Source organism: Balaenoptera borealis, assembly GCF_965194805.1.
Source record: "Balaenoptera borealis genome assembly, chromosome: 5".
In the NCBI taxonomy this organism is placed as follows: Eukaryota; Metazoa; Chordata; class Mammalia; order Artiodactyla; family Balaenopteridae; genus Balaenoptera; species Balaenoptera borealis.
This window is the reverse complement of record NC_138862.1, coordinates 21,956,838-21,982,656: the sequence shown is the minus strand read 5'-3', so window position 1 is coordinate 21,982,656 and position 25,819 is coordinate 21,956,838. Positions and strand designations below refer to the sequence as shown.

Genomic DNA, 25,819 nt, shown 5'->3' with positions numbered 1-25,819 from the left:
TCATTAGCTGTTTTGACTAAACAATATACAGAACCTACCATAGGTTCAAAACTTTTATGAAGATCTTACAAACATAAAAGTCTCTTAAGGTATGGTCCTTATTTTAAGAGACTAAAATAGTTTTGGAAATAAGACTAAGGCATATTTTAATATTAGGAAGCAAATCATTTTGGTGTAAAATAGAATGCTAAGCATAATCTTGCATAGTGTAAGTACAGCAGGACTTGGGGGAGAGAGAGGTCACAGGAGGTTAGAATAAATTAATTTTTCTGATAATTTGACATGTGTATTTGAATGTAAATTCTTTATCTGTTAATAGTTTGCCTGCCCTCTCTTTTTTGTTTTCTTAAGAACTACATTTTGGAAAATGTGCTGTGTTTAATACAGACTTACTTTAATTTCCTTTTCTTTATAATGTGAGTGGGAGGGACAATAAAAAATGATCTTAAGTATTTGAAAATTTTAAATGGCCTAAAAATTTGGAAATCTCCCACTTTACTTGTTATATTCCTCCAAAACCACTCAAAGTCTTGTCTTTTATCTTTTATTTCAGGATTTTTAATTCCTGGATGAAGGAAGTAGGAAAATGAATACAACTGAAGTTTAATTATGTCTTTGTATGTGTAATGGTAACTATGATTAGAAAAATTATTACCTCTTAGATCAGAGTTGGAAAGAAACTAAAGCATCTCTCTCCTTAATTCAAGTGTAGACTAACGACCAACTGGACCCCAAAGCGTACTTATCAGATGTTGTATGGCTATATAAGGGCAAATAAAATTCCTGGCTGATTTATGATAAAAACCAACCATTTTCATATAATTTGTAACTAAGAAGTTGCTAACTCACTTTTTTTTTTTTTTTTTAATTTTTATTTATTTATTTATTTTTTATTTATTTATGGCTATGTTGGGTCTTCGTTTCTGTGCGAGGGCTTTCTCTAGTTGTGGCAAGTGGGGACCACTCTTCATCGCGGTGCGCAGGCCTCTCACTATCGCGCCCTCTCTTGTTGCGGAGCACAGGCTCCAGACGCGCAGGCTCAGTAATTGTGGCTCACGGGCCTAGTTGCTCCGCGGCATGTGGGATCTTCCCAGACCAGGGCTCGAACCCGTGTCCCCTGCATTGGCAGGCAGATTCTCAACCACTGCGCCACCAGGGAAGCCCTAACTCACTCTTAATTGATCTATTTACACAGTTAGTGTAGTAGATTTGTGTTATTAATATTTATTTTAAAATTATACTGATGGTTCATATTATAGTCTTAAAATGTTATCCTTCTTTCTTCCAATATTAAATATTTTGCTATTTAAAACAATAAAAAGGAAAGGAGTCTAGTCTTTTGTCCTGTAGCCTTACATATCTTTTTCGTTCACACTGACAATCCTGGTAGGCCAACAATCAAAATCTCCTACAGAAGAAGTGTGTTTTATTCATTACAACCACCCATCACATGTATCACTATGTTTCCTCCTTTTGCCGATGGCTTGAGTCAAAACATATATCCTTTCAGAGAAGCAATAACCTATCTTTAAGTATAATATCTGGCCATGCAATTCTTTCTTCTCTTACGTTAATAAACTAAGAACAACATCTTGTTAAATATCATTGGCTGTAACCTCAATGCCACGTCCTGTTACCCTTTGGTATGTAATAAAATTTTTAAGATGAAGTCTACTGTTTAAATGATCATACCTCCAAAAACAGTCTTTTACATGAATACATATTCACCTGGAGTTCTCAAAATTACAGAGGAGGTGAAAAACAAATGGTCATTTAACCTCATTATGTCTTTTTTCTCTCTTTATACTGTGAAGGATATTCGTGAAATTTACAAATAAGTTTAAGCTGGTTTTACCTCATTTAAACTACTTTCAGCCAGTGTTGTTTAGTGTTTCTTTAGAAACATCACATTCTAATACATTTTTCATTGATCTGAATACACTTTAATGTTTTGAAATATAGAGAAAACATACTAGGAAACATTGGTCTGAGGCTCCATTTATTTCATTAATTCTAAAATCAGTGTTTCTTTAAGGAAGTAGAGATACATGGAAAGTACTGAGAATGTACTGAAATGCTGAAACAAATTAAGAACTAGGCCAAATAATTTAGAAAACCACAGACACACAGACAAGCGTAGCTGCCTTTTCCTAAGATGGATGCTGAGTCAGTTCCACTGGCTTTCAGTCTCTAGTCATAGACGACTATTGAGCAAAATTTTAAAATAGGAGCATTTCTACCTATCATCATTTGTATGGAAGTTAGAACATGCCTAGGGTTTTTTTTCATATATGATCCATAAAGGTAATCCATTGTGCTTTAGGTAACTAAAACTTCAGGCAATTAAACTAGATGGTTTTTCTTTAGCAATGGCATTTATATACACCTTAATTAAGCATTTAGAAACAAAGATAAAGCAAAATTTCAGTTAAAAATGAATGCATTCTACATTGTAAAATACTAATTATTCATATCTAAACTATGATTACTTTTCTAGTCAGAAATGTGTGGTGATTCTAGTGCTCTCGTTCGTCAGGGGTAAGGAGAGAAGGTGGCTGTTTCAGAAATGACATTGGTGCAATTGCACCATATTCTTTCCAATATGAGAACAATGATGACTTTAAAATTATGTCTCAACCTAAATAACTCATGTCAATAAGCACAAATGTGAACATAAGTACCATAACCTCATATATCACACTATTTCTTCTTATTAGTCCCATAACAGAGATACCTTCAGTTTGAACCCTATTTCATATGCTTTGGAGGAGGCTAGTTTTTCTTGGTCCACGTTTTGGACAAATGACTCCTTTATAGGAATTGTTAGTAAATCATAATCGTCGCAAGTTCCCCACTGAACCTACCGAAAAAGACAATTCCCTTTCCTCTGATAGTGCTAGATAACAATATGATATGCATAAAATCCAGTGCTAGCCTTGTCTGGATATATCAAGACAGCAGTGGATAGTAGGTGATTCCAAGGCAAAGAGAAGCAGATTTAACAAGAGAGACCAATGATGGCAAAGAGGCTTAGTTACAATCCTGGATCTACCTACACTTGAAAGTAAGAAGGCCCATGGATTATTTTTTCTCTCATTTGAAAACTTATTTAAGATTTATTTATGTAATTTGCATTTTAGTTTGAGTTAGGATTACATGGCTTGTAACCCAAAGAGAGCCATTTACTACAGATAGTGCTATATGACAAAGGATAGTGCAAGTAACAAACCTTAAAGTACAGAATAAGCTGTGTTAAAGTGGGATCAAAGACATGGACTGCACACTGCCACTCTTCATTCCCAGAGCAGATATTTAGATTCTTTTTACATGCAATCAAAACAATTTTATAAATTGCGCAACTGCCATACCTTGGCATTCAGACTCACTCAACTAAAACTTTAAAGGATATGGTAGAAAACTGTCCAGGTGTTTGTGTGTTTCAGCTACTTTTTGTGGCTTTCCACACAATGAGAAGGACAATGTCTGGCTGTACAAAGCAGCATTTGGTCAAGCAAACAATTACAACAGAGAATGATAAGTGCCATGATAGATGCACACACGTGGTGGGAAATGTTCTTCTCACCATGCCATGGCTGCCACTTGTCCCAGCCACTTTACTCTTCAACATGGTAGGGCGGACACTAATGTATTTATTATATCAGAGCCTAGGAAATAAAGACTCAAAGAGTCTCTACCTCTTTAAGTAAAAAAGAAAAGAAATCATTAATTCTTTCTTTACCTCACAGGGAGAATACAGTTAAATAACTATATAACAATAACCATGAATACTTAAGTTGAATTTCCTCAGTAAAGAGTAAAATGGTATTGGACTAAGTTCAACCAGAATCCAGGAAATGCCTTTTTTTGGACATATGTATAACTTAACACTTTTGTGAGAATTTTTCAGTGATGTCTTCTCATTGACTGCTGACAGAATGTAACAGTATTAATGGACATAAGAACTTAGGTCCTTTTGTGAGGAAGTGATGGATGGTCTTGTTTCTTTCTGTTTCATTGTTCAGTATATCTCTTTGAGTAAATGCTGAAGACTATAATAAATTCTCGTCACATTTCCAGAACCTCTCCTTTATACTGAAGGTGTTTGGATATAAGCTTGCCAACACTTTCCAATAAAACTCCACTGTCAATGTCAAAGTAAAATTTGCCAAACAGCTTGTCAGATTAATGTTAACGACGTCCAGAAATAGATGCTTACTTTGATGCTTAGTTTTTAAAAAGTTAAGAATTACTTTATTAGAAGGAATGCATTCATTGCTTTCATGCTTTGTTTTCTCTAAGAGTTTTCAACATAGCAAAAAAAGTACTTCGTTTACTTTTAATGTTAAACGTTCTTTCAGTATCAACTGTGAAAAATGATAAAAGAGATCTCATTCTGTTAAAAAAAGAAACAAAACTGTGTACCACTTTATCACTGCCTCAGTATAGATAGATTATAGATAGTTGATAGATAGAAATAGATATAGATGATATAGATATAAATAAAAAAGGATAGATACAGAGATAGAGATAAAGGATTGAACAAATTACAAGCTTTCCAAATTCTTACTCCAGAAACGCTTTTCCTGTTATAATTTTGTCTGTCAGCAAACCTCAAATCATAAGTCTTTATTACAATAGTAAGTTCTGAGATCACAGTAGGTTTTGAAACTTGACACTGCAAAACCAAATAGTTCTGTGATGTTGGACAAGTTGTAGAACTTCTGTAAACCTCACTTTCTTCATCTAAATAATAGAAATGTAGTGGTTTAATGTGAGGAATAATTGAGATAAATTATTCAAAGCTGTTGGAAGAACACTGATTACACAATTCATGTTTGTTGGTTATGTTATTACCATCGTGATTCTTTTTGTTGTTATTATTGAATATCTATTAGACATTCAACCAAAAATCTATATATTCCAAAGATGTGGCTAGTGATTCTCAGTTACTGTAAAACTATTTGTTTACAAACTGATAGCTTATTAAAATCCTATATTGTTAATGGGTTGCACATTCATGTTGCTCTGTGAAATTAAGGTTTAATGTCCATTTGAAACTTCAATAGTTCAGGATACGCCTTTATATATAGGCAGTGTAGGATAATATTGAAGACAAGAGACTTTGGAGTTTTATAGAATGTAATGGGAGTTCTGACCCTGCTACTGCCTGGTCTTGAGACCTTAGACATGTTTTTATCTTTTCTAAATCAAAACTCCCTCAGTATAGTGCAAATGTGTCTTTGTGGCATACAACTCCTCACAGAATCTATTAATTTCCAAATACATTTATATTTTTTAAACAAACTTAAAAATTCCTACTAATGAAACAACTTGAAAATTTGGAAATTATAAATGCTTAAAAATAAAGAACACTAATCCCTCACTAGAGATAACCCTAGCTAAAATTACAACTACTTTCTTTTCAGTCCTTCTGTGTATCCTGTGGTTCAGACTCAGAGGCACAGGGCACTTAGGAAAGTTAATATTTGTATCACACTTTTTGAGAAATGTTATAAATGTTTCATGATAATTTGAACTAATTGTGACAACAATTATTTTTAAGGAAGAGCAAATACAAAAATGCATGTTTGATTTTAATTATACAATTCGTATGTTTGTCTTTCATTTGCCATCAAATATCATATCTAATCTTCTGAGGACTTAAAATGTTTTTATATGAAGAAATTTCATATTGGAATATCATGATGATAAGAAAAATTCTCCAGGTCTAACAAAACATATATTATTGTCTAGTACAGGCACAAAATAAAAGTTTGATTCTATAAAAACTTAGAAAATGTTGAGAATTCTTACCATTTTTTTCATAAGAGCACAATGTCAACATAAATGCACTTTCATATTTATTTCATTGATTTTTACGTAATGGATCAGAAGATCTAGGTAAGATTATTATGCTATAGTGTTAAATGTTTCAGTTTGTTTCCATGTCATGAGTAATAAGCTGTGATAAGCACCTGGGTTTTTTCCATACTTATTGTCGCAGAAGTTATTTTTACTCAAATGCTTAATGAATATGTTCTTTAAATTATGTCCTTGTTTTCCTCTTGCTCTCCCTCCCCAGCAGTCTCCAGGATGATTTTAGGGTCCAAGTGAGTCTGGAATGCTGAAAAAATCTACAACTGTTACACACCCATTATCTGAAAGATTTAGTGGGTTAAGGTGAGTATAAATTCACTTATTCTCCATCTTTGGAATATTTTAATTTAAAAGGTTCTGAGTTCTCTATATTTTGGGATTTTTACTTAAATTATTCTGTCTTATTTAATTTTAATAACTCAAGCCAGTAAAATAATTGTTGGTACTTATTTATAACCCTTTTGTTGCAAATGGGACCACATTATTCATATTGGTAGATAGATTAGATAAACAAATAGGTAGATAAACATAGATATATACATATTTTAAAGAATTTCTGCAAATCCCTCACAGGTTAATTCCCGAAAACACTTTGTTTTAAATACTCCAATTTTTAGTGGAAAAATTATAAAAATATAACTTTAGTATATATATATGCTAAAATAAATTGTACAAATAGCTATAGATTTATATATCTGGTTTTGGTCAATATTTATGGGTGAAAAACTCATATATTTAACATACACTTTTATTAAAATGATATATAAGAAAAATATCTAGTTATTATATATATATATATGTATATATGGTCAGCAAAATAACTCATTAATAGAAGCTTGATTGGTTGAATGAAAACATTAAATCTAAAATAAGTCTAGGCTGAATTGCCCCATCTACTTGATTTACATTTCTACTGTAATGCAATATTCATATTTGATCTATGAAAAGACTTTTTGTTTCATAGTCATACATTTAATAATCTCTAAGCTCTGCCCTACGTATGTTAATAGCTATGCTTAAGACAGGCTTGGCTTACGAAGCACTAAATGCAATGATCTCTTTTCAAATAAAGTGACATCTACTTTTTGAAAACTACTGCAGTTCTACTGAGTATCCTGTCAATGAAAGTTCAGATGGTAAAAAGAAGTGGATTGAAGGTGGAGAGAACAGAGAACAATGTCATTACACCTGTCAAATAATGATAACCAGATGCATAAATTACTTTCTTATCCTTTGTTCACATTTAGTTTTTTTTATCCTAGAACACACATACAGACTATAAAATTCACAATCATCCTGTTCCCTAGTGCATATTCTAGTACATTGTAAAAAATTAAACAGAAACCTCAATTAAATAGAGCTGGGAGTCCCGAAAGGGGGTGCTCTCACACCCTAAGACAGCAGAGCCCAACAGGAGGAAGAAAGACTCCTCTTCTTTCCTGGCAAGGACTCAGTCGATGAAAAGCCATGGACTCTGCAGTAGCCCTCCCAACTTCATTTTCTTCTTTATAAAATTTTTCTCCTTCCCTTGCTGTGCAGAAGTTGCACGCTATGGTTGCAAAGTCTGAATTGCAATTCTCTGCTGAGAATAGACCTGTCTTTGTTGGAGAAATATCTAGCAATCTATTTATTTCAGGTCAACAATATGAAGGCAGACACACACACACACACACACACACACACACACACACACACGCAGATTGGAAACAATTATTAAGACTGGGACTTCTTAATTTTTCTAATAGGATTTTGTAGCAGAGAGGAGGAGACCCAATGTGATTTCTTTTATACTGACTTTCAATTTGGACTGAAAAAGTAAGAGCTGATGCTTCTGACAATTTTTAATTGTGTAAGCATTTCTACTGTAATTTTATGGAAATTGATATCTTACTGTAACAACTGAACACAAGTTATTTAATATACCACATTTTCTTAGTTTTAATAGAACTGTATATCACATTTTATTTGTATCCATTACCTCAGCCAGGGATAAAGAACACATTTTTTTTTTCTACTTTTATTAAAGAATTGCTCTAACCGCTGGAACGTGAGGGACAACTCGAATTCCTTTTGGAGGCATCTTTGAGCTCATCGAGTAGACATTATGAGCAAAGCTCACCCTCCCGGTTTGAATTAATTTATGGACAAGAAGTTATCATTAAAATTAAATGGTGGTAGACATGTCCAAGGAATATTGAGGGGATTTGATCCCTTTATGAATCTTGTGATAGATGAATGTGTGGAGATGGCAACTAGTGGGCAATAGAACGATATTGGAATGGTGGTAATACAAGGAAATAGTATCATCATGTTAGAAGCCTTGGAAGGAGTATGAACAATGGCTGTCTTCACCAGAGAAATCAACTGCTTCCACGTGACCCCTTTCCACATTTTACTACGATGAAAATTGGGTTGTGTACATTTTCTTACTGAACTTTTTTGTTACATAAATTTCTGTCATAGTCAAAAAAAAAGAAGAATTTCTGCAGATACCTTGAAAATCAAGGACACATATAGTTCAAAGAACCTTGATTAAAAATAGAGGAAATAGTTTGCCAACTGAAAGAGGTATCACAGAAGTTCAAAAGGGTCAACTTTGAGGAAGTTTACCAAATGAGTTGCAAGGTGTTACAAAGAGACGTATTATTTTGCCAAGGTTGGATTGTGTTGTATTCAGAGTGGAAATACAGTTTCTTAATATAAACAGGTGCAACACAGGTGTTTAGGAAAAAAATTACTCTTAATGACATAATAAATGATAATTATATTTTAGCCACTAGGGGTTAACTATTTTTCTTTTTTCTTGTTGCAAGGGCTCCAAAAGTTGAAATCTAGATTAATTCAAGTAATCTTCTGTGCTCTGGAAAACTGTCCATGGAACTGGCATTTAGCTTTTTCTCACCAATTAAATATTATATGTCTCAAATACAGTTGATTGCATATATTTGAATTTCCGTTAATTAGTCAATTCTTGCCAGAGGTTTTGCATCTTTCAGTTATTCAGGAGAATAAATTTTCCACAAAGCAGTGCCATAATATATTATATAACTCTTTTACAACTTAGCACATTATTTTATATAATTTTTTAAATATTTAAAACAACTCGAATTCATGGGAATTCTTGTAAATGTTGTTTAAAACTTACTATGTTAAGTGAATATACTTATGTCGACTCTGGGCAAGTGGATATTATTTTTATTATGGTCTACAGAGTCCACGTCTCTCTCTACAAAATTTCTTAGAATATTCCCCTAGTTACTTATGAAAGGTACAGAAGTTTGTTTTTTAATGATTAAAAAACTTACTGAAAAGATGAAATATATTCATGTACATATTATATACAATAATATAACTTCTTATACCTCAACAATATATACGATAAACCCAAATACCTACCATTGGATTTACTACAGTGGTATGCTGGTGCTGGTTATTATTAGCCCTCAAGAGTTTATTATTCAATTTCAGCAAAATTTTACAAGCAGGTTACTAGCTGGAAATAAATCATGGTGGGACTATAACACATACACACAGAAATATGCAAATCCTACAAATCAAGATTCTATTTTTCCCAGACTGCCAGTTTTTAAACATTTACCAGCTCACCAATGGGTTGTTTTCTCAACTTCTAGTACTTTCTACTTCAGAAATTGTTCAAGAAGAGTCTCTCTCTTTAGTCCTGGTTGTTTTTATTATCCTTTCAAATGTCCTATTCAAATATTCCTCTTTGTGAGTCCCATTTTTATCCTTTTATAAAAATTTTCATAGTTTGAACCATGTTATCATTTGCAGACTATTCTCAATTCCTGCTCATACAGTTCCTCAAAGTTCCTTAGAAGTACACTTTTTAGTCATTTATTTGTAAAATTATGAGTAATTTCAAACTAGTCTAAAAAAATTTTCAACACAACCGACATTGATTTATCTTAAAAATTGGTCCTCCATAAACTCCTGCCCTCTTTGTGCATGTACCACACCACCCACTGAGAGATGGAGTCGAATCCTGTATGTTACTGAAACAGTGCTGCTTTGATCAGTAAAATATAGCAGGAGTGACCTGGGGCCTATCCTTTTAGAGGATTGGTGGTTACAGTGTCCTATTCATAGCGCCCTGGGCTGCCATGTCTGAGGTCTGTGCTGTGGACAGAGGATCCAGGTGGGGGAGCATAGAAGTGCAAGCAATTAAAAAAAAAATAAGTGATCTAGTTTTATTGAGCTTCCAGATTATCTGGCCTGCACCCACCACCACTGGTTTATCCTAATAGTCTGCTAGAGGACCTGGCCCTGGGACAGGGTTGAATGAGTAAATGATGGATGGCACTGAAAAATATTTGCTGCTAAGAAAGTTGTATTTTAAACTAAACTGATGTCAGTTTCTAAAATCCACATATAATTAAATACATCAGATAAATGTTCTGTTCCTGTGGCAGAGATTATCTTCTGTTCTTCGGTAGGTATTGCAAAACATCATTCCTCTCCCCACTGACCCTAAATAGCACCTCTTCTCATCGACTCTCCTCCTCCCCACCTTTACCTTTAGCCTAATTCATGAAGATAATATCACTCAGGTGCAACTTTTCTTGTTCATGATCATCCCCTTGCCTACGAAAATGTTGGTTGCATATATTCTCTTTTAAATAAGTCTAGCTCCCAGAATGATTGTTCAAGAAACTACTTCCTTTCTCCATTGTACTTTCCGTATTTCCCCTCCTCTGAATCAAGTATTTCTGTCCTTAACAAATGAGCAAACTTGTCACGAATCTAACTTACTCTCAGAATTTACATCTATTTAAAAAAATTTCCTTACAGGCAATTATCTTTATTTTATTTTTTAGTACCTATTATAGATGGTTAGGTTATCTCTACTTGATTCAAATAACTCAAAATGTTGACAATTGCATGCAACCTCTTTTAACTAAAGAGGTTGTGTTGTCTAAAAATTTCTTTATCAAAATGAGAAAGGAACATGATATAAAATACAATACAGAAAACTGAGAATTAAAAATAACAAAAAATGCCATCTTCTGTATGTAATTCCTTTACCCATTGATTGATCTGTTGAGCCCACTTTTCAACACTTTCAGTTGTTTTTTTTTTTTACCACTTACTTACCGCTGTTTTCTCTATAGCATGCTTCATGTTTTTGCTTTCTTACTTATATCTACTGATTTTCTATGAAAGATGATGATTGCTTATATATTTATCCCCACTCACTCTCAGGGTTTCTTTCCAAAATTCTTTTAATATATTTCAAACATCTGTGGTAAATTATATTTCAATTGGAGACCTCTTATGACTATGTAAATATCATTCAATGATAAGTAGTATATTTTAGTCACATATATGTTTTCCTGCAGCCTTTTTTCCCCCAAGTGTTAATTAGCAATCTTCTTATTTTTAAAATTTGCAGGGCTTTTTTGTTCTAATCTAATTGTTTTGTAAAACTTCCAACATAACATCCAAGAACTTAGTAAAACACCTCTCAAACTGATTTTGCAACAATCAAATCTACCAGATAATCTATTATATATGTATTTTTTTTTGTCCCTTTGAGACTTCTTTTCTGGAACCCTCCATCCTCTCATTCCAAACTGGACTTGTGACTTTGTAGGAAATTTGCGTAGCTGTTGTCCTTTGAATTTTTCCTGTCATCATCCTAGGAATTTCCCTCTACCATATCCTAAATTAAGTTCACTTTTTCCAGGATCCTGTGTATTTTTAATTGTTGTTGGACATTGTTCATTTATTCCCTAAGGAAGGATTTCTCAGTCACATCTGCATGCACAGGGATGGGGGTACAAACAGGTGGGCAGATACCACATCGAGAATGGTACCAAGCTGCACATGCCCAATTCCTTGTCACAAATTAACTAATCAGATCGAGCACTTCATCTTTCGAAGGGAGGAATAAATGAGGGATGGAAAGAAAATAAGATCTTTATGTTAAGGGAGGCCCTTTCCCATGGAAGGAATCACCAGAAATAGTGAATATTCATTTCCCCTAATCTTCTTTACTTCTTGCCTTGGGTACAGCATGTATTCAGTATTCATCTGACTGGGGATGTTATTACCAAAAATATGCTGTATTTTAGACTTTTGAAAAATGAAAGAGTTAATAATTTTGTCAATCATCACATACCTCTGCTATCTATATATCCAAACAAACATGTCAATAACACCTTTCTCCATTAAACATTTGGGAAATATCCTATAAATATAACTTTCCTCCATAGTTCAGTCATCTTCTTCCTTCCTCCCTCCTCTCCCCTTCTCCCTCTCCCTCCTCCATCTTTTTTTCTTCCTCTTCTTCTTCTCCTTCTCCTCCTCCTTCTCCTTCTCCTCATCCTTCTTCTTCTCCTTCTTCCTCTTCTTCTTCTCTCTCTCTTTTTCACTTTATAATTTCCAACTCTAGTTATATAACCCATTACTAGACATTTGTTTAAAATCTCTGCATGGATGATTGCTACTTCAGCTCCAGCATTTATTCTGAATCTATAAATTCATGTTTCAAATTGCCTGCCAAAAATTAGTGTGACTATCCTGCTAGACTATAATTCAACCTGTTAAAAGTTAAACATATCTCTAAATAAGTTTGTCCTTTCATTTTTTAATATCCTTAATTTTCCAATGAGACATCAACTTGGCTCATCATGTCATCATTTTCCAGGGTGTTCAAGACAAAAAACTTGATATCATTGCCTAGCCATTTCTCCTCTTCAACATTCTTCTTTTCTCAGCTAAAAGGATATATTATTGTATCTCTGATATGTCACATTAATTCCAAGCTACTTACTGCCTCTATTACAAATGTTGCAAATTCTACATATGTCCTCAGCATTCCTCATTTCGGTAATTGCAATAATGTCCTGTTTTCCCAATATTCCTGAAAATTGGCCTTGCTAGCTAATTCTTAATACTGCTGGAAAAAACAAATTAGCCCATTTGCATATTTGAACTCTCTATTGGCTATGGAGTATAGCTTATATTTCCAATACAAGTCATTCCACTGTTGGGCTAAATTGCTACTGCCTATACATGAAATATATTCCTCAATAGCTTACAAATATATGTTCTTTTTATTTTTAATATTTGTGCAGTCTAAGTCATGTGGAAGTACTTATTTATATAAAATAAATATTGATTTTCACTTATGTTATGGACTGAATGTTTATGTCTCCTCAAATGCATATATTGAAGCATAATCCCCAGTAGTATTCTGAGGTGGGTATTTGGGAATGATGAAGTCATGAGAGTGCAGCACACACGAATGGGATTAGTGCCCTTCTAAAAGAGACCCCAGAGAGCTCTTGCATCTTTACTGCCATGTGAGGACACAGTGCAAACATAGTCTATGAACCAGGAAACAGGCTCTCACCAGACACTGTGTGCCTTCTTCTTAAACTTCCCAGCCTCCATAACTGTGAGAAATAAATTTCCTTTGTTTATAATTCACCCAACCTATTATTTCTGTTATAACAACCTGAACAGACTAAGACAACATATCACACTTTCTTATATTTAGGCAAATCCTCAAGTTTTCTAAATCACATTGTACAGTTTAAATCAGAATTTCTAAAATCACTTTATAGTTCAATGTTTTAATGGATTTTACTCAATTAAAAACATCACATCTGATCTTTTTCAACTTAAAAAAATACTCTTTTCAGGTTTAAAATGGACATGGGGCACCTTCATTCTGAGTTTGTGTGAGCTCAAATAAATTTTATTGTAGATCTAGGCTACAAACTTACAAGCATGTTGCAACAAGATTGCTGTAACTGGTGAGGAACTCTGGGAGTTTTAATCCTGGTTCTGTTATAAACCTGCTGTATGACCTTGGCAAGCTAATCTATATCTGTGTATTTTTATGGAAAAGATCACTGTTGTACCTAAGCACTTTGATAAACATGTCACCACTGTATAGTGTAATACACAAGGAAAATCACAGAGTCACAGAATGTATGACCTGATAGAGAACATGAGGGAGTGTCCTGTTTATAGTTTGAATCTCAAACAGTACTGTCTATAAACAACTAGTCACATCACGGCAGATTCAGTGTCAACTGTAGATGGAGTGCCAGGCAAGTGACATCTATTTTAAAATTAACATTTAAAAAATTTGATAAAAATGATTTCCTGCATATTTTGATCATTGATTATAAAATCAAGTAACAATGGTCAATTATATATATGATATAGTTTGCCCATTTTTCCTTATATTTCTAAACACTATCTTACATTCATCCAGTACATTGTTTGTTACATGTTTGAAGATGGATTGTTAAATTCATAGCTCTTTACTTTTTTCTTTAAAAGCCTGATTTCATATCTTATCTGTCTTTGTATTTTTTCTACGATATCTGAGACCTTGCCTCCACTTATACTAGAATCCCAACCACAAACACTTTGACTTATAAGTTCAGGAAAACTTAGATTTTGCTCTCAGACATGGAGGTGTTGAAGAAATGAAATCTTAGGGCAATCTTATTTAACTTAGATTTGTAGAACCTTATTCAGCACACACTATTCTTAAAAGGGTGGCTTTAATTAACTAATGTGTTCTTTTATTAACCTCCACACGCATATGTTCTTTATAATTCTACATTATATATCCTTATGTTAAATATTTTAAACATCCACTTGATTATAAGAAATATGGTATAGCAGAATTTGCTAATTTTGAGAAGAGTGCTAAGCCAACATGGGGAAAAATCTATTCTGGGCAATAAATTCACTAGATATTTTTGGCATGTGAAATCAAAGATTGAACAATTTGGTTTGAAAAAAGAATGACAGTATCTGTAATAATTCTGGCTTAAAAGATACCTTCACTTGTTTATAAACTGTATATACATTTTGAGTAGGAGAATTTAGAGAAATATACTAAATCACCGAGCCTTAGCTATGAAGAAGGTGCATTAATTAAATTCTTGGTATAGTATTATTTTGGATATTTCATATTACTACTTACTGATCCATCCACACACCCCTTTTAAAATCAACTTTACTGAGGTATAATACATATGTAATAAGATGAAGCTATTTTAAGTAATCAGTTCATTAAGTTTTGACACATATACTTACTTGCATGAATATTACTCCTATAAAGTTTCAGATTATTTTCATTGATTTGAAAATTGCCTCTTGCTGCATTTACAGGCAATGTCTCACCCACCCCTTGCTCTAGGCAACCACTGATCAGTTTTCTGACAGTCTAGATTAGTTTTGTCTCTGTTAGCATTTGTTTAGCTTGTTGAATCTGTGAGTTTGTGATTTTCACCTAATAAGGAATTTTAGCTGACAACTGTGCCAGTAATCATTAGTTTCATCATCACTTTCATTTTACAGATGAGGATATTAAGCCACCAAATGAGTAGGTGGCTTGGCTTCTATTGTATGACTGGTTAGAATCAAAGTCAATCTCAAAAACTAATTCTTCTCACTCCTTGACCAAGGATTTCTCATCTTTATTACTCTGTACACGCCACAAATAACGAAAAGCACAACACGATGAATATTTTAAAGTAGTGATCTCTCCTTATATTGTGCTGAATATTTATAAAATAGAGCAAGTTATCTCTTCATATTTTTAAAGAAATTTCTTCATATACTGAACTTACAATTCAATGGGGTTGAACTTTTAGATATTAATCATAAATATTTTAATTCTACCAACTTGGACTGTATTTGGAGCTAGTCATGGTTAACATGAAACTTTTCTTCAGTGATGCTCTGAGAACAGCCACTAATCTACTTTCATAAAAAAGAAGTGACATATTTTAAACCAGACAGAGGATAACCGCCTTTTGTTTATGCTTTTAAAATGTTAAAAATGTTAACATTTGGCTTATTTGTCAAATGTTACTCTTTTTAAGTAACTAAGTTACTAAGCTTTCTTAGTTATCAGAATAACAGCCAAAGACAAGACAATTTTGTGTAAATTGAACTTAATTTTAAAAATGTATTTATCTCTTAAAATCAGAATACATCCTGACAATAAAGTATTTTAAAATATATTAAAACTAAAAATAATAAATAGAAAAGGAAATTCTGAATGTGACAGTGTGCAAAATATATATTAAATCATACTTACACTACTGTGTATCAAGTAAATAACAGTGAAATAGTAGAGAAAAAGTTTTTGAGTTTGTATGTTGCAACACTTTATTAAGAAGCATGATGCATTTTTCTCTTCACTGATTTATAATACTTTTATTTACATGGCTAAATATTCCCCTCCTACTGTTTCCCCATCTGGGCACTAGAATTGAGTTTACAGTAAAAAAATATTAACTTTATTTTAAGAGTGTTTACTGAGACCCTAATCTGTCCCATGACATATGCTGGGCTTGAGCATGTACACAAGGCATATGTCTTGTGGAGGAAACACACAGAATACTGTCAGAAATCAAATAATCAAATTACATTTCTTGATGGGAGGAGTAGAAAGCTGAGACCTAAAAGTTGAGTGAATTAGGCAGGTGAAGAATGGAGACAAGTATTGAATACATTCCAGGTAGTAGCTTTCCCCAAACCTACATCTTCAGAAGTCAAGGCCACCACTCTCTTCTCAGAAAAATGTGCATCCATGTGGAAATAACAATCACAAATAAATATACTTATCTGGGACTCACAGATGAGATTCATGGGAAAAAGACAGGAATTTGGGAATTAACCTCTAATTTGTATGGAGAACCACAGAAATGATGGGACTGCTTGAAACATGAGATTTTAGCATTTGAAGCAAAGAATAACCAGTCTTGATTCCTAAGGAACTTTACCAGTTAGAGGACAGGTACAGTAGGAGAGGCCAGTAAAGTCTTCTGAGAAGGAGTGGCAGAGTTGAGGGAAGAAGTAGCAGTGTGAAAGGGGGAAAAATGAATAAAAATGTATTTTAAAGAGTTATGAAATAATGCCATTCACAGCAACATGGATGGAACTAGAGATTATAGTATTAAGTGAAGTCAGAGAAAGACAAATATCATTATCACTTATATGTGGAATCTAAGAAAGTGGTACACATGAACTTAACAGAACAGAACTAGAGTCACAGACATAGAAAACAATCTAACAGTTACCAATGGGGAAAGCAGGGGTGGGGGGAGGGATAAATTAGGAATTCAGAATTAACAGATACACACTAGTAGATATAAATAGATAAACAACAGGGACCTACTGTATAGCACAGGGAAATATATTCAATATCTTATAATAAACCATAATGGAAAAGATTCTGAAAAAGAATACGTATATATAAAAAAAACTGAATCACTTTGCTGTACAACTGCAACTAACAAAGCATTGTAAACTAACTACAATTTTTTTTTAAAAAGTAGGATTGATCAACTCTGTAGAAGTCTGTGGGAGGTAAAGTGAGATAAGAAGAGAAAAACACATATGAGACTTAGGAAATTGGAACGCCAGAAAAAGTTAATAAGAACAGCTTTTTCAGGGGCTATGTATATATCAAAACATGATTGGAATTGACTGAGAGGTAGAAGCAAGGTGGTGAAGTAGAGAGGTCACAGGACACCACCCTCTGAGGAAGTTTACATGTTCTAGGGAATAAACTTACTGACAGGAGCTGGATATAGGGTCAGGACAACTTTAGTTTGCTTTATAAGGAGAGACAGTATCACTTGTCCACAAGCTGATAGAATGATCCCATAGAAGGGAGGGTTCGATGTGCAAGAGCAGGAGGGCATAATTAATGACAGCCATTCCTGAAAAGGGAGAAAGAGCACAAGGGGAGCTTTTGATCTTCTGTTAAGAGGAGGAAAGAAGTAGCGAAGAATAGCAAATTTGTAGATTTGGGGGTGTGGTAAGTAGTGATTATTGTTTGATGAATGATATTTACTCTATGAAATGTGAGACAAGGTCATTAACTGAGGATAAAGTAAAATTGGCAATTTCTGTAGACTGCAAAAGTAGCTTGTTTGTTTTTTCTTCAACTATGCTAAAACCTGGGACTTCACATTTCAAACACAATTGCAGCCCATTATTATTTTGGCCTTGAATATGGTATATGAAGAGGAAGGAACTGAAGAGAATGTTGGGGATAACTTTAGTGGTGTACTGTCTGTCACGAAGCCAAATCATGCTGGAACTATTGAATCCAATCTAGTACCTTCTTTCTGATTCTATCATTTTTCCACTTCCTTTGTAAATTCTGCTTCAAAGAAAGTGTGTTTGGGTGCGCACATGCGCACACACACAGTATAGGATCATGGCATATAATGAAGAGAATTTCCATAAGACTAGTGATTTATGCAGAGTTGGGCAGTCAGCTATTCTCCACCAACAGGGACAATAATAAAGATAATGTTATGTTAAATACTTTATACCCATGTAATCATTATTCTTAAAGTGATCTTTGGGTGCTACAATTTTTCACAGGCACATTTTTGTGCCTTTTCAATAGATACAGTCACTTTTTGAAAAACAGGACAGCATGTTGTACTTTGTAATATCCCATTGGCGCCCAGTGTTACTTCGTCAATTGTTCACTTTTGGCATTTTTCATGGATATTTTTGGCCTAAAAATAATGAACAGGTGGTGCAGAGGTAAGAAGCCATGTGTGTGTTAATGTGGCATCACTTTCTGCAGAACAAGAGGAAGTGTTTTCAGAATCTCAGGCTGCCAGTCTACTCAGTTGGCACCTGTAGTCTAAACTGGAACACCATTCTGAGAGCAGGCATGTTGCCATCGTAACAGATGGTTGTGAGTATTGATGGCCAAGTGATCATGTATGTACATCAGTTGTGGGTGTTGAAAGCAAGCTGCTCATTTGAGAAGGTCAAACAGCAGTCTGTCCAGAGCTCTCACCAATAACATTAGAGTGATAGCTGTCTATTTCTCATATTCTATTATTTATCTTCTTATTTACACTCTCATACAATTACTTGGATTGTGTTCAGCCTGAGAAATCCCATATTGCAATCAATAGAACTCAGTGGCATAGCAGGTGCACTGAATGTGGAATAAGTAAAATAATTAATTTTGATAGTCAAAAAAAAAGGGGGGAGGCTTAAATGTCACATAAAATGAAGGGAAGTTGACAGTTAATTACATGAAATATATTCTTTTTAAACAGGATTTTCTTGTCTAGTAAATTTATTTTCAAACAGCCCTCAAGGTTCCACTAAATTGACTAGGCTTATTGTTTATTAATTTTGGAAAATCAGCACATTATAGACCCTGTGAAAGGTCCACAGAGCATTGTTCCTAGTAGGTTTTGTTCCCTAAATAGGCTCAATTCAAATACTACCAATGTACAATGGCATAATTAGTCATCCAATTTCAAATGAATAATCAAAGATATCACAAGGCATACTAAAAAATATATGTCCTCCAATAACTTACATTCAAGTTTGTTCAACCAACAATATTTTTATGAAAGAATAAATAAATTCAAACCAGTATGTGTGGCAGATTCTAAGAAGCCTCCTTCTCCAATTATTCCCAAATCCTGGCACCCAGGATGTTGTGGAATTCCCTCTCTTGAGTACTGGCAGGACCTGTGACCAATGGAATATGACAAAGGTGATGTCATCATATTACTACCATTATTGTATTACAAAACCTGTAACTTCTATCTTGCTAGTGGACTCACTTCATTGCCTTTATGTTTTATATGCTTTGAGGAAGAAAATGGCCATAGTGGAGAGGCCCATGTGGTAAGGAATTGAAGGTCACCTCTGCCTAAAAAGCCAGCTAGGAGATGAGGGGGACCTCTGACTGATAACTAGCCAAAAAAATTAGTCTCCAGAAGATTGCAAGGAGCTGAGTCCTACCAACAACCATGTGAGATTGGAACCTGATCTTTCTGCAGTCAAGCCTTAGATGCACTCCCAACTCTGATTGATACCTGGATTGCAGATTTCTCAGAGATCTTGAAGCAAAGTACCAAACTAATTAAGGACTGGATTTCTGACTCTCAGAAACCGAAATTAAAAATGTGTGTTGATTTAAACCACTTAGTTTGTGTTAATTCATTAAGAAGAAACTCATAACTAGTATAATATGTTTATTCATAGATTAATGAAAAACTCAGGTAATAAAGGAATCTGTAGGACTACAATGGCAAGGAGAGTTTCATAGAGGAGATTTTCTTTAAAATGATAGAATAAGTGTTGTCTGCATTCCTAGAAGACAGAAGGAAGTATGATCCATAAAGAAAATATCATGAATGCTAGGAAGAATGTTAAATGATATGGAGATAATAATGAAAATTTCTGCCCAGATGACTCCACACTTTTGTCAACCTTCTTTATCTTTGAATCTCATCAATTTTTGAGTTATTGGTATGTAGTAGATTCTCAGTAAGTTTTCTAAATAATTACAAAATTATGGAAAATTGGAGGAATAGTGCATGTATCATAAAAATAATAATACTGACATGCTAGATAAGAGATTATTTGGTGAATAATTGATTAAATGACTGAATATTTTGTGATAAGAATTATCATGAGAATAACTGACATTTACTTCGTATTTCCTATGCATGAGCAATAAGTAAGTTTTCTATATGCATTGTTATATTTAAGACTGGTGACAAGTCTGTGAGTTAGCCACTATTTTTTGGCAATATATATACCAGCATGGTAAGGCGTAGAGATGTTAAACTGACTGTGCAGAATCTCTCACTCTTGAAAGAAGATGAGCTGGGGTTTAATCACAGGGTGTCTGATCTCAGAAACAATGTTCTCTACCAATACAAAAAGCTAGGCAAATGATGAAAGAATGGAAAATTAGGAAAGAATAGAAAAGCTGGATAATATAGTTTTGAATTAACAATGGAGTAAAAATAAAAAGAATGAAAAAGCACACACGCATTATAATCATAGCTCTATCACTATAGAATGATGTAATTAAAAAATACTTCATCTCTAAAAAGAATTATTTACTAAATAACCTGAACCTTACATTGTAAAATTCCATAATTCTAGAAAAGCATGAGAGGCTCATTTTGAGATCTGAGAGTTAGAAATTTAAACATAGTGTAACTATAATATATATATATATATATATATATATATATAATGTATATATGTATATATATATACAATTTCTACCTTTTTTAAGATTTTGAATTAAACTTTAATGGAGGTAACAATATTTTATATTTCACCTTATTATTTCATTTGACAGAAGGGTTTTTTAGGATACTTTGTTAAAAGTACAGTAAGAATGAAGGATTTTATGTTCTAAAAAAGCAGGGGAAAATGACAGTAAATGGTCCCCAAAGGGAGATGGGAAAGGTAAATCATAGTGCAAGGGGAAGTATTGTGTTTTAATCACAGGGACACCTGTTTTCTTGTGGAAGGGAAGGGAAGAGAGATGAAATTATGAATTCAAGTGTCAGAAATTTGCGTAGTTACTATATTATGGCTTTGATTTGCTCTTTTCCAGATGAAGTAAGTATATTAGTATATAAGGAGAAAAGGAAAGGGAAAAAAAAACATAGTCTGAAATGACTTGAAGTAATCACGGGCAGTGGACAAAGAACCAAGTTCCTTGAGGATCATCAAAAAAAAAAAAAAAGAATCAGAGATTAAGAACTAGTTGCTACTAGTGACTATGAATATATGGAATAGTGGCACCTATTTGATTTTATCCATCAGCATTTAGTTATAGAGGGGCAGGTTTAGAGAAATTACATGGAGAGATTTTAAACATGAAGAGGTATTGCTTAGAAAGTTACAAAAATGATAGAAGGAAAAAGAAGTTAAAAACTAAAAAGACATGGTCCCTGAATCTCAGTTGTATATAAAAAAGATATAGCCTGTGATGAGAAAAAGCTATGGTCAGAGAGTAGGATATTTAACACAATAACTTCAAGGATGTTTTAGTTCCCAAAGATCTAGTATGTGACCATAGGATGCGTGACAAAAATGTAATGGAGAAAGTTATTTATAGGAGATAATAATTTTTTATCAATGAGATGAAGCCATTCTAATGGATTAGAGAGATCAGACAGGAAGATATTAGATGAATGAAGATAGTATCCATAAAAGAGTATGATTACACAATGAAGAACTGTAGAGACAAGTATATCAAGGTGGTACAATCACCAAAGAATAGTGAATTTTGCAAGGATGGAGGAGAAATCGTTTGGGAATAAGGAACAGTGATCTTGAATCCCAGCATGAAGTCTATGGAACATGAAAGAATAAAGAGCTTCTTTTTACATGAACTGAAAAGAAAGCAGCATGCTCAGTTAAAAATAGAGTTAGAAGGAACTTCTAGACAAGAAAAGTTAAGAGTACAGCTTAAGATATTGACATTGGAGCTGAAGATTTAGTACTGATAGCAGCATTAAAGGAGTGAGGGAATGGAGAGGAAACCCCATCATGAAAAAGGAAATTTAGAGGGTTACTAGAGATATAAGAATAAAGTACAAGACTGATGCTCCAAGAAACTTATATGTAGAGCATTGACCAAAACCAATAGTGACAAGTGGTTAGTCTTGATGTTTTCTTGCAGAACAGAGAAAACCTTTAGGTCTAATGAAATACACCAGAAGCCTGGAAGGGACAGTCTAGTAGTTATGGTATGGAGCTGGGCATTACTTTTCCTGAGTTAGTACAGCCGAGGCTGTCACAAGACTCAAATATCTTGCAGGTATGAGAAGACACTGGCCCCATCTGGCCATTACTCAGCTCATCCTTGCTGGGGCAGCTTTCTGCTGGGTTGGATATATTGGTTCACCTTGTTTGCCATTTTTCAAGGTCCTGCCTTATTGGCAAGAGATGTTGCAGTGATTACAAAATTTTCATTCCATAAAATAATCACCATAGTAGTTATCTCAGTGAGTCAGAGAGAATGGTAACAATGTATAGGAAAATGCTAAGGCTGAGGGCAGATTTGTGTACCATATGCTTCCACTGCAGGAGTAGTGCTGCAAATTCGGTTTTAACAGCCAAACTAAAAATGGACACATAATCAGTTAAATGATTCATGGTATGCAGAAGGGAAACAGAAATGTTAAGTAAAAAAAAAAAAACAAAAACACAAACCTCATTTTTTTTATTAGTAGTAGTATTTTTTATTGAAGTATAATTGATTTACAATACTGTGTTAGTTTCAAGTGTACAGCAGAGTGATTTGCTTATATATATATATATATATATATATATATACACATATATATACACACATATGTATGTGTGTGTATATGCATATATTCTTTTTTTTATTCTTTTCCATTATAGTTTATTATAAGATATTGAATATAGTTCCCTGTGCTATACAGTAGGTCCTTGTTGTGGGGCATCCTATTTTTATGCCCATTTTACAGATGAGCAAAATGAGTCTCAGAGAGATTGGGTAACTTCTCCAGAATTCCAGAGCTAGGGCCTAATCTGCCTCTGATCCTAATACAGTTCTATTATATACCCATGTTATTAACGTCTACACTTTACCATTTTCCTTGAGATAGTAGTCACAGTAATCATGGGGTTTATATCTATAAAGCTGCCCAAAGAGGACCTGAATTTGAACAGGAGAAAAAAAACCCCTCATTTTAAAAGAAAAATATATTTTCTGATATTAAGAACTGAGAAAAATTTCTTTCCTTAAAAAATGAGCTCTCTTTAAAAAAAGCTGATAGAAAAAGTAAAAAAATATTCTTTAATTTATCCCTACAAATTTCAGGAAAAATGTTTTGAAGTTTCAAAAAATATAATATTCCTCTCTTTTCTTTTCATGCATCAATTTATTCATCAGTAAAAATGGAATTACAAATAGTACATACTTCATGAGATAATTAAATGAGGCCTTTTAAACTAGCTTAGCATTGAGCAATATACATGCTTTGGTAATCAGGGAGGCACAGGGAAGGGTTAAGTCTTTTCAGAAAAAAATTAAGATCCAAACAAAAGACCTAGTATGGTTATTAGGGCAGAACGGAAGTATACCTAAGTGTAAGATCTTACCTTCTTCAGGAACAGATCTTAGGGCATCTATTCCAATAATATAATTAATAAATAGTCATGGTCCCAAAATGCTATGCCATGGAGACTGCATGTAAGATTTTAGTTTGGAAAATATTCAAATAATGACCTGGTGTGACTAAAAAAAAAATCCGTTAAATCGCACAGTGTCTCATTTAAGAAATACGGTTATGTTGAAACCCTCAAAATGAAGCTTGTAAATTGGACCCTTTTATAACTATTGGATTGTTGGCAGATGTATCATGAAATACTTGAAAACCATTGATGAAGAGAGTGGTTTTGTTTTTAGAGTAATTAATGATAATCTTGGTTTCAGGCAATGATTAGAGAACAAGAACAAGAGCCTGTTGAAGTCACTCTGTCATAGTGCAGGAAATAATCATTTTAATATAAGGGTGTTTGAATTTGGCATTTTCAGAATTAGAATTACTTTGAAATAATTTTTACAATTTAGAATGGAGAGATATAATGTAAAATTTAAAATTTCATTCTTGGGTATTGCTAGTGAAAATTTTGTCTGATTTTTAAAAAGCCAACATTTTATATGATGATTTGGAGAATGGAGGTTCTGATCAAAGAGACAGGCTATATGACCATTACAGCCATTCAACAGTGAGATGAGATGGCCTGAACAGGTGTGATGGAACTGGCATAGAGAAAAATGGGTGAGGCTGAGATAGATAGATAGATAGATAGATAGATGATAGATAGATAGATCACAGAAACACAGAACAGACATTTGTAACCTACTGAAATCAGAAATTCTGGTTTAGGAGAACTACCCAGTGCCAAGTTATAACCCTAAATTTTAATGCACATATATATCTTTACTGGTATTAGCAATGGCATTCACTGCATGCAATTGAGTGTGTATACAGGAGATAAGCTTTAAACCACTGTTTAACTGAATTTAAAACACTATTCCACTGAATTTGAAATGTCTTAAGATATCTTTGAAATAAATAGTCGTATGTATCAATATTCTTCATTTTTGAAAAAAACGTTTCCTTGAACAGGAAATGGACGTATATGTGGCAGTGAGACTCTCCTCTCCTGAGATGCTCACACACTATCTGTTCCTGGCAGCTTTCCATTTGGAACAGCGTTTCTCCACTCTCTTTAGATTCACAGGATGCTTTTGCTTGCTCCTGTGAGATTCCTGCCCACACTTAACTGAGAATGGATTTTGAACAACTACTCCTCTTGGAGCTACTTATTTCTTGAGAGATACTACGTCTGCAATCTGGGCAATATTTACTAGGTGAATGGGTAATATTTTCATGGATTTACAAGCCTAGCCTCCTAAATACCATGATAATTAAGACAACAGATGCACAGTGCATCCCCTAGTCGATGATATTATTTCAAATATGGAAAGAAACTCAACACAAATACAAGAGCTGATTAGTCATTTAGTACTAATGATGTCACACATATTTGTTGAGCAATAACACATACAGCAAAGCTTGCAGAAATACAGAATTAGGGTTTCCCTGGTGGCGCAGTGGTTGAGAATCTGCCTGCCAATGCAGGGGACACGGGTTTGAGCCCTGGTCTGGGAAGATCCCACATGCCGCGGAGCAACTGGTCCCGTGAGCCACAATTACTGAGCCTGCGCGTCTGGAGCCTGTGCTCCGCAACAAGAGAGGCCGCGATAGTGAGAGGCCCGCGCACCGCGATGAAGAGTGGCCCCCACTTGCCGCAACTAGAGAAAGCCCTCGCACAGAAACGAAGACACAACACAGCCATAAATAAATAAATAAAACACAAAAAAACAAAAAAAACCATTAAAAAAAAAAGAAATACAGAATTATATTAATATTTTGGTAACTACCTAGTTAGGTTTAAACATTAAATGACTTTTGCCAAATGTAGACCTCATTGCTTTGCTTTTTTGCTTCAGTTCTATTTTATTTTGAATATATAACACTTCAAGAATTAATGTTAATATTTGACTTAAAGTGTATTCTTGTACTATTTTGTGCTC

General features: G+C 33.8%; 1 pseudogene across 1 annotated transcript; it reads left to right on the top strand.

Moving 5' to 3' along the window:
- The first annotated feature begins 1,169 nt into the window (after window positions 1-1,169).
- Window positions 1,170-25,588, top strand: LOC309629596 (small nuclear ribonucleoprotein G pseudogene; annotated as a pseudogene). Its single transcript has one exon. The product of its transcript is annotated as a small nuclear ribonucleoprotein G pseudogene (transcript).
- The last annotated feature ends 231 nt before the right edge of the window (window positions 25,589-25,819 follow it).